The 13,932-nt window shown below is 40.8% G+C and overlaps 1 protein-coding gene across 5 annotated transcripts in view; it reads right to left on the bottom strand.

Annotated features, from left to right (window-relative positions):
* Positions 1-13,716, bottom strand: part of RAF1 (Raf-1 proto-oncogene, serine/threonine kinase) — a 55,558-nt gene extending 41,842 nt beyond the window's left edge. For 2 of the 5 annotated variants that reach the window (XM_039342559.1, XM_039342561.1), the window contains exon 1: positions 13,585-13,716. The gene's annotated coding sequence lies outside the window, so the exon portion shown is untranslated. Of the gene's footprint in view, positions 1-12,757; positions 12,782-13,584 lie in introns of those variants that run through there. The other 3 variants (XM_039342562.1, XM_039342563.1, XM_039342560.1) reach the window with 3 other exon arrangements.
* Between the last annotated feature and the right edge of the window lie 216 nt (positions 13,717-13,932).

The raw sequence follows: 13,932 nt of genomic DNA, 5'->3' as shown, positions 1-13,932 counted from the left end.
TGCTTATCTTTTTATAATAGTTTCAATTACTGATTTAACCTTCGAGTCAGTCTCAACTTTTGGTGACTGCCTGGACAAGTTCCTGAAGTTTTCCTGGCAAGATTTCAGAAGTGGTTTGCCCTTGTTTTCTTCCTAGGGCTGACAGTGTGTTTGGCTCAAGGACACCCAGCTGGGTTCATGCCTAAGCCAGGATTAGAACTCATGATCACCCAAAGAGACTCTTTTCAAAACTATTGGTGACATTTTATTAGAAAATATGTTTATATAATTGGCAGTTTTAGCACAAAGAATGTATATAACACTCATGTTTAATTACAGCATAAGTACAAACACGCTTATAATGAGATTAGCTTAATTTTCAGTATTTCAGAACTTCAATAAAGGAACACAACTGGAAATCAAATGGTATATAGATTTAATAAAGATCAAACAGATATATGCTTATACAGTTCCAAAAATTTAGAACAATCACTATACAAATAAACTGACTACATTTGTGTAAAAACTCTCTAGAATATGCAAAATGTTTACTTATTAAAGAATTTAGAGTAATAAAAGATAAAAATTTACCATTTATGCATACTTGCAAAATGATTTGTTTCAAAATATCAATGTTTCAAAATCAACAAATTAGTAAAATAATTTTAGGAGTAAAAAAATGGTAACATATTTAATATATAAGCTTTTAAAATGTAGGATTAGGAATTCCTAAATAAATAAATGTTTGTGAGAATAGTACTGTACAACTGAATAAGAAAATTCCATTTGGTTGCGAACAGCTTCTTATAAAATAAGTACTACTAATTTAAGATGCCAAAAGAGATCTTAAAATTAAATTAATGATAGGTTCAAAAGGATTTTGACCTGCTAAATTCATGAGCAGCAATCTATGAGTTAAATTTTAAAGCAGTTTAATCTAACTGAATGGGGCAGTAACCCTGACTAATAGATTAAGAGAATGCAGTAGCTTGTCTTGTCTCATTTTCCCAGCATGCAAGAGCCTCCAGAACATCAATGATTATATTGCCATTCTTAAATACCACAGGAAAGCCCAATATACCCTAAAAGACCAAATTAAAAATCCCATATTTCAAACTTTTCCCTAGGCCAGTGGTGGCGAACCTATGGCACGGATGCCAGAGGTGGCACTCGGAGCCCTCTCTGTGGGCACATGTGCCGTTGCCCCAGCCTTGCCTCCCCCTGCCACCCCCTCCTCTCCAGCAGCCCCCCTGAAGGACAGTCGCCCCTGAGTGTGGCCCACAAGGAGCAGCGCAGCCAAGGACATGGCAGCCAGGCAGCATAGACAAGACTCTGCCCTCACACCTCATCATGCAGTTGATGCTGCAGGACGCAGGCAGAGGGTATGGCTGCCATAGCAATGCTGGGCTGCCTGGGCAATCTGCAGCGGGCCCTGGAGGTGGTGAGTGGTCCTGTGGGCAGATAGGCGGGGGATGGAGTGCAGAGTGGGGCGGGGCAGGGGTGGAGCAGGGGTAGGGCCAGTTTTTGGGCACGCATCTCTAAAAGGTTTGCCATCACTGCCCTAGGCATACAGGCTCCAAGGTAAAATAGGTAACTTTACAATTTTTTTTAGGGTACGGCTATATGCATATTATAAGAATAGAAGCAAAGGTAGTATTAATTATTTGGAGGAATTCTTCCTAAACAACTTATGCTTTGGATGAGCTCCACATAGGTAACATCCCTGATGAATAAAAATTAGTTAGAAAGAAAAATAATAAAGTTAACGTGCATAAATGGCATATTATTGTATTCAATCCATTCACTTCCATTGTATTTATAGACAAGTGACCAAATGAAGAAAGAAAGAACTGTAATGTTTGAACCCAGGATTGTAGCTCACTGTGCACAAACAAGTCAGGATAGTAAATCAGTTATAAACCATGATGTGTTAGTATGTTTGGTTGCCCTTTGCTTATAATACTGTACAGCTTCGATTTAACTGACCCCCGTTTAAAGGTCCCCATTTAAGGGACTTTGGATGCAATGGACCCAAACAAAACTTTAAACCATAAAGAAATTAGTTGCATTCCAAATATTTTACCTTTTGGTTCTGTTAAGTTTTGCCTTAAGTTTATAACCTATGCAGTTATTACTCATTTGCATAATTACAGCAATCTGAAACAAAAGACAACTGGCCTCAATTAGTCTATTACACTTAATTTCACTGTATTAGCTTCAGATATTGCACACCACTGCCTCTGCCTATCTTGGTGCCCTGCCAGTCTGTCTTGCCACCCTACACTTCACTCTCTCTAGCAGCTCTGCCAGCTCTCTCCACCTGAGCTTGCTGGCCATGCCATCCAGCCAGCAGTTGCCTTACATAGGGCCAAGCCAGATGTGCCTCATCAACAGTGGAGATAGCAAAGATCAGCTGAATGCAGCAGGATAGTGGAACGTAGGGCAATAGGGTAGCTAGGGCTTTGCACTATAGCGCTGGAGTGGCTGGCACCGGCAGGTGGCTTGAGGTGGCACTTCTAAGTGGTGGTGGCAAGGCTGTGGCTAAAGTAGAGGCCCAGGGGCATCGAGACAAGACTTCTACTAACCCAGCATCACCACTGAGGAATGCCAATATGCAGACCAGTCAGACAGGGAGAAGGGAATAAGCAGTTGGCAGAAAGAAGAATCCCTGTAGTCATAAGTGCAGGCAGGATGCCAAATTTTGATCATGTGATTGCAGGGGGGGCACTCCAATGGCCATAACTTCAGTGGCTGAGCATAAGTACCATTTGTTCAATGCCACCATAACTTTGAACAGTTGCTGAACAAATGGTTGTAACTAGAGGACTACCTGTACAGAAAATGTCCACCATCTAATCCATGTCATACATACCAGCAGGTTATCTCAAGATGTTCCGACAGGCCATCACAATCTGAATAATCAAGTTTAGGTAGGCATGAGATAGAGAAGTTCCCCGAGGATGGACTCCAACATGAGTCCAAGAGCTTGGAAGAAAAAGCCTCTGGTCCCGTTGACTGACTCAGATTGTATCCTCCAAGAACATTCAGCCTATGTTTATAGCTTATGAATTTCTGGTTGGTTTAGTCATATGGCAACCTCCTGAGGAGCATGTACAAAATGTTTATTTGAAGTAAAAAAAAAAAAAAAAAGAATGTCACTAGGAGTAGCTGTATGTTATTAGCTGTTCAATAATAGAATGGAAAACAGGTGTTGATGATTCAAGAAATGTTAATACCTGCATGTTTAACACCTGACCTTTTTAAGGAAAAGGAATAATTGAAGATCATGCACAAACCAAGTAGATTTTCTTATGTGCTTAGTATCAAAACAATTTACTCAATCCTTTGTAGAGAACACCAAAGCACTTGGACTATACTTAGTTGGAAAACTGATTAATTCTAAATATATCCTGCAGCAATTAGCAGATTTAAGCCTAAAAGCAATATTATGAAGACTGAAAACTCTATTTACTCTATATACTCTATGGATATGTCACCATACTGCAACTTCTGAATAAAAAGATCATACAACTGTACTGCTTAAACGTCTAGAAAAGTGTGCAGAGAAGAGTAGCAAAGATGATAAGGGAGCTGGAGGCTAAACCATAAGATGAAGGGCTAAGTGAACTAGGTATATCTGGCCTAAGAAAAGAATGAAGGGAGACATTGTAACTCTCTTCCAGTACTTGAGAGGCTATCACAGAGAAGAGGGATTAACTTATTTTCCAAAGCACCCAAGGGCAAGACAAGAAGTAATGGATGGAACCTCATTAAACAGAGATCCAACCTTGAAGTAAGGATAAGTTTCCTGATAGTGAGAACAATTAATCAATGGAACAGTATTCCTTCCAGAATTGTGGGTTCTCCATCACTGAAGGTTTTCAAGAACAGACTGGATAACAATTTGACCAGGATGGTATAAGGCCATGATGGCGAACCTACAGCATGCGTGCCGCAGGTGGCACGCAGAGCCCTTTCTGTGGGCACGCGCACCATTGCCCCAGTCCTAGGCCTTCAGCTGGGTTTTATAATATCTTTTCGCTTTAGGCCTCCGCCGCCGTGTGCAAAAAAAAAAAAGGTTCAATCAATCAATCAATTTCCACTTCTCACAAAGTTGAAATTGATTGATTGAACTTTTTAGTCCCACCCAGTCTGCCGTTACCACCGCAACCACACCCACCCAATGGGCTATGCCCACCCAATGGGCCTCGCCCAGCTGGCACCCAACAATACATAAGTGGGTTTTGGGTTGCAGTTTGGGCACTCAGTCTCTAAAAGGTTCGCCATCACTGGTATAAGGTCTCCTGCCTTGACCGTGGGGTTGGACTAGAAAACCTCCATGATTCTATGAATACAAAGCACATCACATCCCAATGAAATTCTGTTAAACTAGTACATTGTCAAAAGAATCCCATAGTTGACAGCAATCTTGCAGAATATGCTAAACAGAATTTCTATAATAAACTAGCATTTTTCTGTCAAAATGATGACAGTTTAGCATACCAGCTAAGAACTTCTCAACTGCTCATTCATTTTTATGCCTGTTAGATGAGAATGCGTAAATTTTTGAATATGGATAAGAATAAGAGATGAACTAATAATACTATCATGGGTTAACAGTAGTCTGGCATAATAATGCTAGCATCTAAAACAGTGGTTCTCAACGTTTGTGTGACGGTGACCCCCGTCACACAAACGTTCTGCGCATGTGCGGCGCGGCGCGCATGGGGGCGGGGGCCCATGCGCAGCGCACATGCGCGGCGGCACCCCATGCGCGGCGCGCATGTGCGGCGGCACTCCCCATGCGTGGCACGCATGCGCGGCACCGCCCCGAGGGGAGAAAATGACGGATCGCCTTCTTTGGCGACCCCCGAAAAATGGTCGATTGACCCCAAATGGGGTCGCGACCCATAGGTTGAGAACCGCTGATCTAAAAGATGTTCTAGTTATGCAAGATGTTATTTTTTTAACCTGACAAATTCAAACAACACATTTCTTTCCCTTTACAATTTATGATGCTTTTTTCTTTTTAGTGATCTTACTATGTTGCTTTCCTGATTGCTACTAGTCATTGTTTTAGGATCTAGTTTGTTTTAAACTTAATAACTAGGAATGAGAATTGTAAGGCTGACTCTGTGCACTGAAGTACCATAGAACCCCAAGTAAATAAATGAATTCCCATGGATAACAATCATGTATATAGCAAAGTCAGACTGTTGAAATCCCTCTGATTGTTGTAGCACTTTTTCCAACAGCTGCAAAGTGAGGAATTGCTGCCAGCCTTAAATGAAACTGTCTGGTTTGTAAATTTTTATCCATAATTACAACTCAAACAATGAAGAATCTCTCATACACCCAGTCATAAGATTTCTAATACACAATGTATAAATTCCAAGCAAATACGAGGCAGGCTGCTGCTGTCTGCAATCCCAGGGCCCAAAACAGGACCCATTTACGTTCTCTTATCTGTACCAAAATGTTCATCTTGTATCCATAAGGAAACCCCCTGAATGAAGATTTCTTCATAAAGAACAACATGATTATTTTTCATGAAAAAGCAACAGCCTAACTGGTTGGCACAGAAAGGAAGCAGCTATGGTGTTGAAGACCTGATTTAAGACTAGTCAGTCCAGAAATAAATGCACATATAAACACATTCCCAAGTAAAGTCTCTAATTAATTCTATCTTTTCATGCAACAGAATGCCAATGTAAAACTTCCCTGGAGCCTTCTCTACCAAGTATTCTACAGGTAGTTCTTGACCTATAGAGTACAACAATGATAAAAACTGTCTTGAATGCATTTGGGTCAATATAAAAGGGGGGGGAAATGACATTGCCATAGGTGTATACTACAGACCACCCAACCAAACAGAGGAAATAGATGAACTTTTTGCTAGTCAGCTAACTAAGGTATGTAGGAAGCACATCACAATAGTAATGGGGGACTTTAACTACCCTGACATCAACTGGGAGACAAACTCCGCACCAAGTGGAAGATCAAACAGGTTCCTGGCAAACCTAGCAGACAACTTTGTCTCCCAAAAAGTAGAGAATGGAACTAGGGGATTAGCCATTTTGGATCTAATTCTCACTAACAGAGATGAAATGATAGACGGTGTTGGAGCCATAGGAACCCTGGGAGGAAGTGATCATGCAATATTAGAATTCAACATTATAGAAGCACAACCAATAGAACACAGTCAAACTAGAGTCTTGGACTTCAAGAGAGCTAATTTCAATAAACTTAGAGAGGGCTTGGGAAGGATTCCATGGATGAGAATCCTCAAGGGGAAAACAACTCAAGAAGCTTGGGAAATTTTGAAAAATGAGATAATAAAAGCACAGTCTAGCACAATACCAACAAAGAGGAAAAATAACAGCTCTCAAAAGAAACCAGCATGGCTGCATAAAGAACTCTCTGACAAATTGAAAGATAAAAAGGACAAGTATAGAAAGTGGAAAGAGGGGAACATAACTAAGTCAGAATATCAGCAAATAGCCCGAGCCTGCAAAGATGAAGTGAAGAAAGCCAAGGCTCAAAATGAACTGAGGCTTGCGACCAAAGTCAAAAATAACAAAAAAAGCTTCTTTCAACATGTAAAAAACAAGAAAAAAGTGAAGGAAATGATTGGTCCATTAGTGGGTGGAAGTGGCAAGAAGGTGACAAGCAACAGGGAGAAAGCAGAACTATTTAACTCATTTTTTGCATCTGTCTTTACACAAAGGGAAAAAACAGACCAACCTATCAAAAATAGTGCCACAAAAAACAAAACAGAAACACAAGTTAAGATAGGCAAGAAAATCGTTAGTGAGCACCTGTCCAGCCTAGATGAGTTCAAATCGCCAGGACCAGACGGATTACACCCCAGAGTTCTCAAGGAACTGGCAGATGTGATATCGGAGCCACTGAACTATATTTTTCAAAGATCCTGGAACACAGGGGAACTACCAGAGGACTGGAAAAGAGCTGATGTAGTTCCCATCCTCAAAAAAGGAAAAAAAATGGATCCAGGAAATTACAGACCTATCAGCCTGACCTCAATACCTGGGAAGATCCTGGAAAAGATAATCAAACAACGAATCAACGAACACCTAGAGGCAAACAAAGTCATTACTAAAAGCCAACATGGGTTTGTCAAAAATAGATCATGCCAGACAAATCTTATTGCATTCTTTGACCAAGTGACAAAATTAGTGGATCAGAGGAATGCTGTGGACATAATTTACTTGGACTTCAGTAAGGCATTTGATAAAGTAGATCACAACCTACTACTTGACAAGATAGAAAAATGTGGGGTAGACAGAACCACCACCAGATGGATCCGTAGCTGGCTGACCGGCCGTACTCAGCGAGTGGTCCTCAATGGAACTGCATCTATATGGAGGGAAGTGTGTAGTGGGGTGCCCCAGGGCTCTGTTCTGGGCCCAGTACTCTTCAACATCTTCATCAACGATTTGGATGAAGGGATAGATGGGGAACTCATCAAATTTGCAGACGACACCAAGCTGGCAGGAATAGCCAACACTCCAGAAGACAGGCTTCAGATACAGAAGGATCTGGACAGACTTGAACACTGGGCACTAACTAACAAAATGAAATTCAATGGTGAAAAAAGCAAGGTTCTACATTTAGGCAAGAAAAACCAAATGCACAAGTACAGCATAGGTGGCACCATGCTCAATAGTAGTAACTGTGAGAGGGACCTCGGAGTCCTAGTAGACAATCACTTAAATATGAGCCAGCAGTGTGCTGCAGCTGCCAAAAAGGCCAACACAGTGCTAGGCTGCATTAACAGAGGGATAGAATCAAGATCACGTGAAGTATTAATACCACTCTTCAATGCCTTGGTAAGGCCACACTTGGAATACTGCATCCAGTTTTGGTCACCACGATGTAAAAAAGATGTTGAGACTCTAGAAAGAGTACAGAGAAGAGCAACAAAGATGATTAGGGGACTGGAGGCTAAAACATATAAGGAACGGTTGCGAGAATTGGGTATGTCTAGTTTAACGAAGAGAAGGACAAGGGGGGACATGATAGCAGTATTCCAATATCTCAGGGGCTGCCATAAAGAAGAGGGAATTAAGCTATTTTCCAAAGCACCTGAAGGCAGGACAAGAAGCAACGGGTGGAAACTAATCAAGGAGAGAAGCAACCTAGAACTAAGGAGAAACTTCCTGACAGTGAGAACAATTAATCAGTGGAACAGCTTGCCTCCAGAAGCAGTAAATGCTCCAACACTGGAAGTTTTTAAGAAGAGACTGGACAGCCATTTGTCCGAAATGGTGTAGGGTTTCCTGCCCGAGCAGGGGGTTGGACTAGATGACCTCCAAGGTCCCTTCCAACTTTACTACTATTACTATTACTATTACTATTACCTATAACCACAATTGAGCCCAAAATTTTTGTTGCTAAGTGAGACAGTTAAGAGAATTTTGCCCCATTTTATGACCTTCCTTGCCACAGCTGTAAATGGCATCACTGCAGTTGTTAAGTTATTAACAAAGTTGTTAAATGAATTTAGCTTCCCCATTGACTTTGCTCATCAGAAAGTCACAAAATGTGATCATATGATTCTGCAACTGTCATAAATATGAACCAGTTGCTAAACATCTGAATTTTGATCAAATCATGATGGGGATGCTACATTGATGTAACTTTGAACAGTCAGTAAATGAACTGTTGTAAGTTGAGGACTACCTGTACTAAGTTAATGAAATATAGCGGTGAAGAGCATCAATACTGTAAGGAAACCCTTCATTAGCCTTCACTGAAATTGGCATTCCTTTATAGCAAATTCAACTATGTAATAAAGGTCACTTAACTTTTTATATGACAAAATGCTACCACATTTTATATAGGGTTTTTTCCTATCTTATGTCTACTCTCTGGAATCAGAGTACACATTTAAGAACATTTTGGTTTGATTTTTGTGAGGATCACAAAGGTCCTTGAAACAGATCTTTCCCAGATCTTATGAAACTGGAAGAATGTGGATTACTGCAATGCATTCTACATAGAGTACCCTTGAAGAATACCCAGGAGTTTCAGCTAGTGCGGAATGTAGCCAGGCAAGCAGTTTTGGATACCTCAAGGGTGCATATGTGACAACTCTGCTACATGAGCTGCATTGGGTGCCAGTTTGTTCCCAGGTCCAATTCAAGGTATTGGTCCTCACTTTTAAAGCACAGGACCAGATTATCTGAAGAATCATCTTATTCCAATTACATAACCCATCCCACCCAGTCATGCAGGAAGCATATGTTATGGACCCTGTCGGTTAAAGAATTTCATCTGATGGAGTCTAGAAAGACAGCCTTCTCTGCTTGCTCTTAGAAATCTCTAGCTCCATAGACAACATGGCTAAGAGTTGATGTCCAACATCTAAAAAATGCATAGGTTACCATGCTGTGGTAAATGTCTTTAACACAATTATACATTTTAATAAAATCTCACTACAGTGTTAAAGTTTCAAGAAAACTTTTCCTGCAAAATGAAGAAGCTAATATTCAAAATTAACAAGGAAACTGATGAAGCTGAACCAGAAATACATCAGAAAAAAAATCAGTTTTCATTGTATTATTATGTAAGCAAAGCATTAAGGAGGTCAATACTCAAATTTTTTATCCTATTAGATGTTTTTCCTCGGTATAAAACAAATAAAACAAATTTCAATTACTGTCCTTTGGCTTAAAATTACAAGGGATCCTCTGGAATAATTAAAAATAGCACTATGAAAGATGCCATAGAAGAGTCTTTCAGCTATATGGATGCTACTTAGTCTGAAACATTAGCTGGCTTTCTTTTTATAATTCTTTGGCTACAATAACAAAGTACAGCTAACTCAGCAAATTTTTAAAAGGTTGAGAAAGAAAACTCAATCGCTCTCCTGCATTCAACTCTCCCTTTAGTTTTTCCTTTAGATTACAGCTCCTTTCTAAAATTACTTGATTCTGTTATCTGCTGCTTGTCTGATGTAAATGAAACCTACTGGAACATTACTTTCAACAAATCTTTTCAAATATAGGCCAGTACTTCCAACTTTATCATTATTAAGTTGTAATCCTTAACAGTAAATTTTATTTAAACACCTTTATATGGCCATCTAACTCACACATAGCAACTCTAACCTTGTAGGGCTGGCAATGCAGGCACAAACACAATGGTCACTTGATCTGCTCCATGTCAGCCTGGGGTCTCCAGATTCACTGACAGAATATATAATTTATTAGTTTGACTTTTGGTTTGCGTTTTATGTGCTGAAATAGAATCTGGTTATATGCAATTAATGATCTCTTACTATGAATTAAGGTTAAAAAACCTGAAGCTCAATAGATTCAAAGAGTCTTCCATTCATAAGTAAAATACTCTTCTTTCTTATCTACACAACCTTCTCAGCAATGCTTCTTATGATACTGGCTGTGGAAGATTTTTATTCCCTCCTAAATATAATAAAGATTGTAGCAATAAAAAAATCAAACAGGACATGTTTGGAATTTTGGAAAATGTATAACATTGTATTTAGAGCTATGTCATTATTCCTTAATTCATTAAATTTATATGCTGCCATCTCATTGTCAAGCGACTCTTTACGAGTGTCAAATTCGCCATGTCACGTGTCATAACATATCGCAGCTTTTTTTGCATTGCCAGAGCTGGGGTGGGTGCAGCCTCCACATGATGCAACTGGCCTGTGGGCAGGCAATTTGACACCCCTGCTTTACAATGAAAAATTTGAGAGAGGAAGTGAGATGGACTTTTAAAATTCAATGTATACTGAACCATTTAACTCTTAAGATCCCAAATTTTCTGTCCATAAATATCCATTGCCCTATTAATATTTTATTGCCAAATTCAATGAAGAGAAGATTTTTTTAAATAAAATAATCAATGCAAAGATGTTATAATAGAATTAGAATAATTTAGGATATTTGGATTGCTGTTAAGATTGGATAAAACAAATATACATTTTATTGCAAGCAAAAAAAAGTCTGGGGAAAGGGCTTTGATTTATTTTGTGGTTACTTAAGGAGAAAACCTTATAAAACAAAACTAGGATACCAACTCTAAACTTTATTTAAAAACTGAAGTGCAAACCTATGTTTCGCAAATACCAAATACACATATAGAGGACTATATACTTTTTGATTTAGTAGTTAAGGCATCAAGCTAGAAACTAAGAGTGTGAATTCTACTACTGCTTTAGACAAGAGGCAGCTGGGTGACCTTAGGCCAGTCACTTTCTTTCTGCCCTAGGAAAAAGGCAATGGCAAGCCACTTCTCAAAAACCTTGCCAAAGAACTGCAGGGACTTGTCCAGGCAATCTACAAGAAGTGGACACAATTGAATCGAAGAAAAAAAATATTTCAATCCATATCAAACAAATATTAATATAATGATATACTACTTCCTCTATTAAGTTACTGCGTCCTTAGATTTTTACCTATTCTATGGCTAGCAAAAATGTTTCCTTGATTCATGTATTCTATATAACTAATGATATTATTTGGGTCTAAAATCCTGTAACAAATTTAATTACTGTTAATACCACACCCATCCAGCAAGTCAGCAAACCAACCTCAATCAGTTAACAATCTAAAAATATACTAGAGGCCCCAAACATTTTTAAATGAAATTATGTACAGTAAATGGAACACATTGCTAATTGATAGTTTTATGAGAATTTGCCAGTATTCAAGCAATTTTGGTTACACCACAGCTGTACTGGAACATAGCCACTCACACATCATAAATATCATACTCTCAGATAGTACCGAAAAGTCTAATACATAGACGTAACAGCCATCATACGCCTAAGTTTGTGTACAGATGATACATCTGATTTATTCTGAAAAAAAAAGGTTAATATAAAGTTTTTCATTAGAAATAAATTGCCACACAAGCACCCATGTTACAAGTAGCCTGAAGAAAGGTAAACCAATGTGTCTATGTTCTTAAACAGCTGTACATAATTAGGTTTTTTCCTCAAGTTGGTTAAGTATGCTTCACTAAGTTTTAATATTTGTTCCATTTTGAGTTAGCTTTATACCTGAATTCAGCCATTAAGCTACAATTAATGATCTTACTTAGTATCCCTGCAAGGTAACTTAACAAACCAGTTAAGTAAATCATGGTTTAGAACAATGTGTCAATCCACCTAGTGAAAAACATACCTTTCATGAGTTAAAATACAATTTCATCAAGTATGTACTGCCATACAGATGGCTCATAGAGGTTCACATGAAAAGACATAAAGCAGTTTATTCTTTTTCTCTTCAAAAAGCCTTGACTGGAAGCACTGTTATTTAAGTAATCCATTTTGTTTTTCAAGTTACAATCATAAACATATTTACTTGAAAGTAAATCTCATTCAAATCAGAACTTTTAGTTTAGCTCAATCTTGATAAGTCTGAGCTATTAGTGGAAAGTAATATTCTTACTTACACAAGACTATTCAAGGCAAACCTATTTATATTACCATCGCTGGCTTGGTTTGTATTACTTAACTTTCTTTGATCTTTTATAAACCAGGGGCACTTAGCGACCAAGAAAATCTAAGTAGGCTAAACAAAGGCAAATAGACATGCCTCGTAGGATCCACCGAGAATTATCACAGCCATAAAATTAAGAATAGATTCTCTCCAGTTCAGAATTTTGGACACAGCCAAAATCGTTTTCACAACTCCCCATCAGCTATAAATTATTCCAAGAAGCTATGGGACAGCTCAATTTCCTCTCTCTTCGATCTCCTTGCGGCAAACCGCAATTGCCCTACCTAGCAAGAGCGTTTCCCGTCTTCGTCTCTCCTGCAGGTTTAATTCAAAAGCCTCTCTCGGGGGATTCGCTCAGGGGATCCCGCTGCGCTCGCCAGTCTTGCTCAACGCCCGCCGAGCCGACGCTTCTGATGCTCCGCACAGTCCCGCAAAGCCAGAGAGCGCCAAACCTGCTGTCCCGATGACAGCTGACTGGAGGCGGCAGCACCAACAGCGGCAGGGCTAGCATCCATTCCTGCCCTTGTTAATAAACGGAGGTCCCGCAGCCTCGGACGCCAGCAGACAAGATATCCCCAACACGGACTGAAGTCCCCCCCCCCCAACACAGGATAGGCTGATGCTCCGACTTTTCCCCCCTCCGAAGAGAAGAAAATGAGGAAGGAGCTCGAGAGAGAGAGCCAAAATGGCAAAAGCAAACGGGGAGAAAACCAGACTCCTCCACTGGGGCGCCTTCCTTCGCAGACAAGCTGCAAAGAGGGCGAAGCAAGCCGAGAACGGTGGCTGCGGCAGCGGGGATGAAGCCCACCGTTCAGCCCGTGGCGACTCCGATGCACACGCCTTTTCTTTCGGCGCTCTTCGGGAGAGCGAGTCGTAGTCGCAAGCGCCCGAGGCAGAAACTCAGAAGCCGAGCTGCAAACGCGGCGGAGAGGGAGGGAGGGGGAAAACTGCTCCTCCCGCAGCTTGTTCGAGCCCCGCTACTGTGCACCGTACACACGTACCTCTTTCCTCTCGAGCCGGCAGCCAAGCGTCCCTTACTCCACCCTATCCCGCCCCGGGCTCCGACCGCGAAAAACTCACACACACCCCTCACACAGAAATGGCGCCATACCTGCCCGCTTCTCGGGTGCTGCCGCTTCTCCGTCGCGAGGGCTTTTCCCTCACTCGAAGCCTCCCGCTCCTCTCGTCATCTAAAATGGCGGCCAGGGTAACAGCGAAACATTTATTGCAAACCCATCGAAGCTCTCGGCGCTCGGTTTCTCGAGTCTGGAGAGCCGAAACCTCAGCGTCTCGAGCGGCTTTCTGCCCCGCCCCTGGGGCTGTCCCGCTGTCTCGCCGCCATTTGGGACTCTTACCCGCGGGGAACAAGACGAGGGGGTGTGGCCAGAAATTCCCCCCGAGAGGCGGGAGAATAGTCCCGGTTAGGAGAGAGCGCGGCAGGTGCTCGGTGTTGCTGCTT

The sequence above is a fragment of the Crotalus tigris genome, unplaced genomic scaffold, assembly GCF_016545835.1.
Source record: "Crotalus tigris isolate CLP2741 ecotype Arizona unplaced genomic scaffold, ASM1654583v1 scf7180000017799.356649, whole genome shotgun sequence".
Taxonomy (NCBI): domain Eukaryota; kingdom Metazoa; phylum Chordata; class Lepidosauria; order Squamata; family Viperidae; genus Crotalus; species Crotalus tigris.
This window is presented reverse-complemented; position numbering and strand designations above follow the sequence as displayed.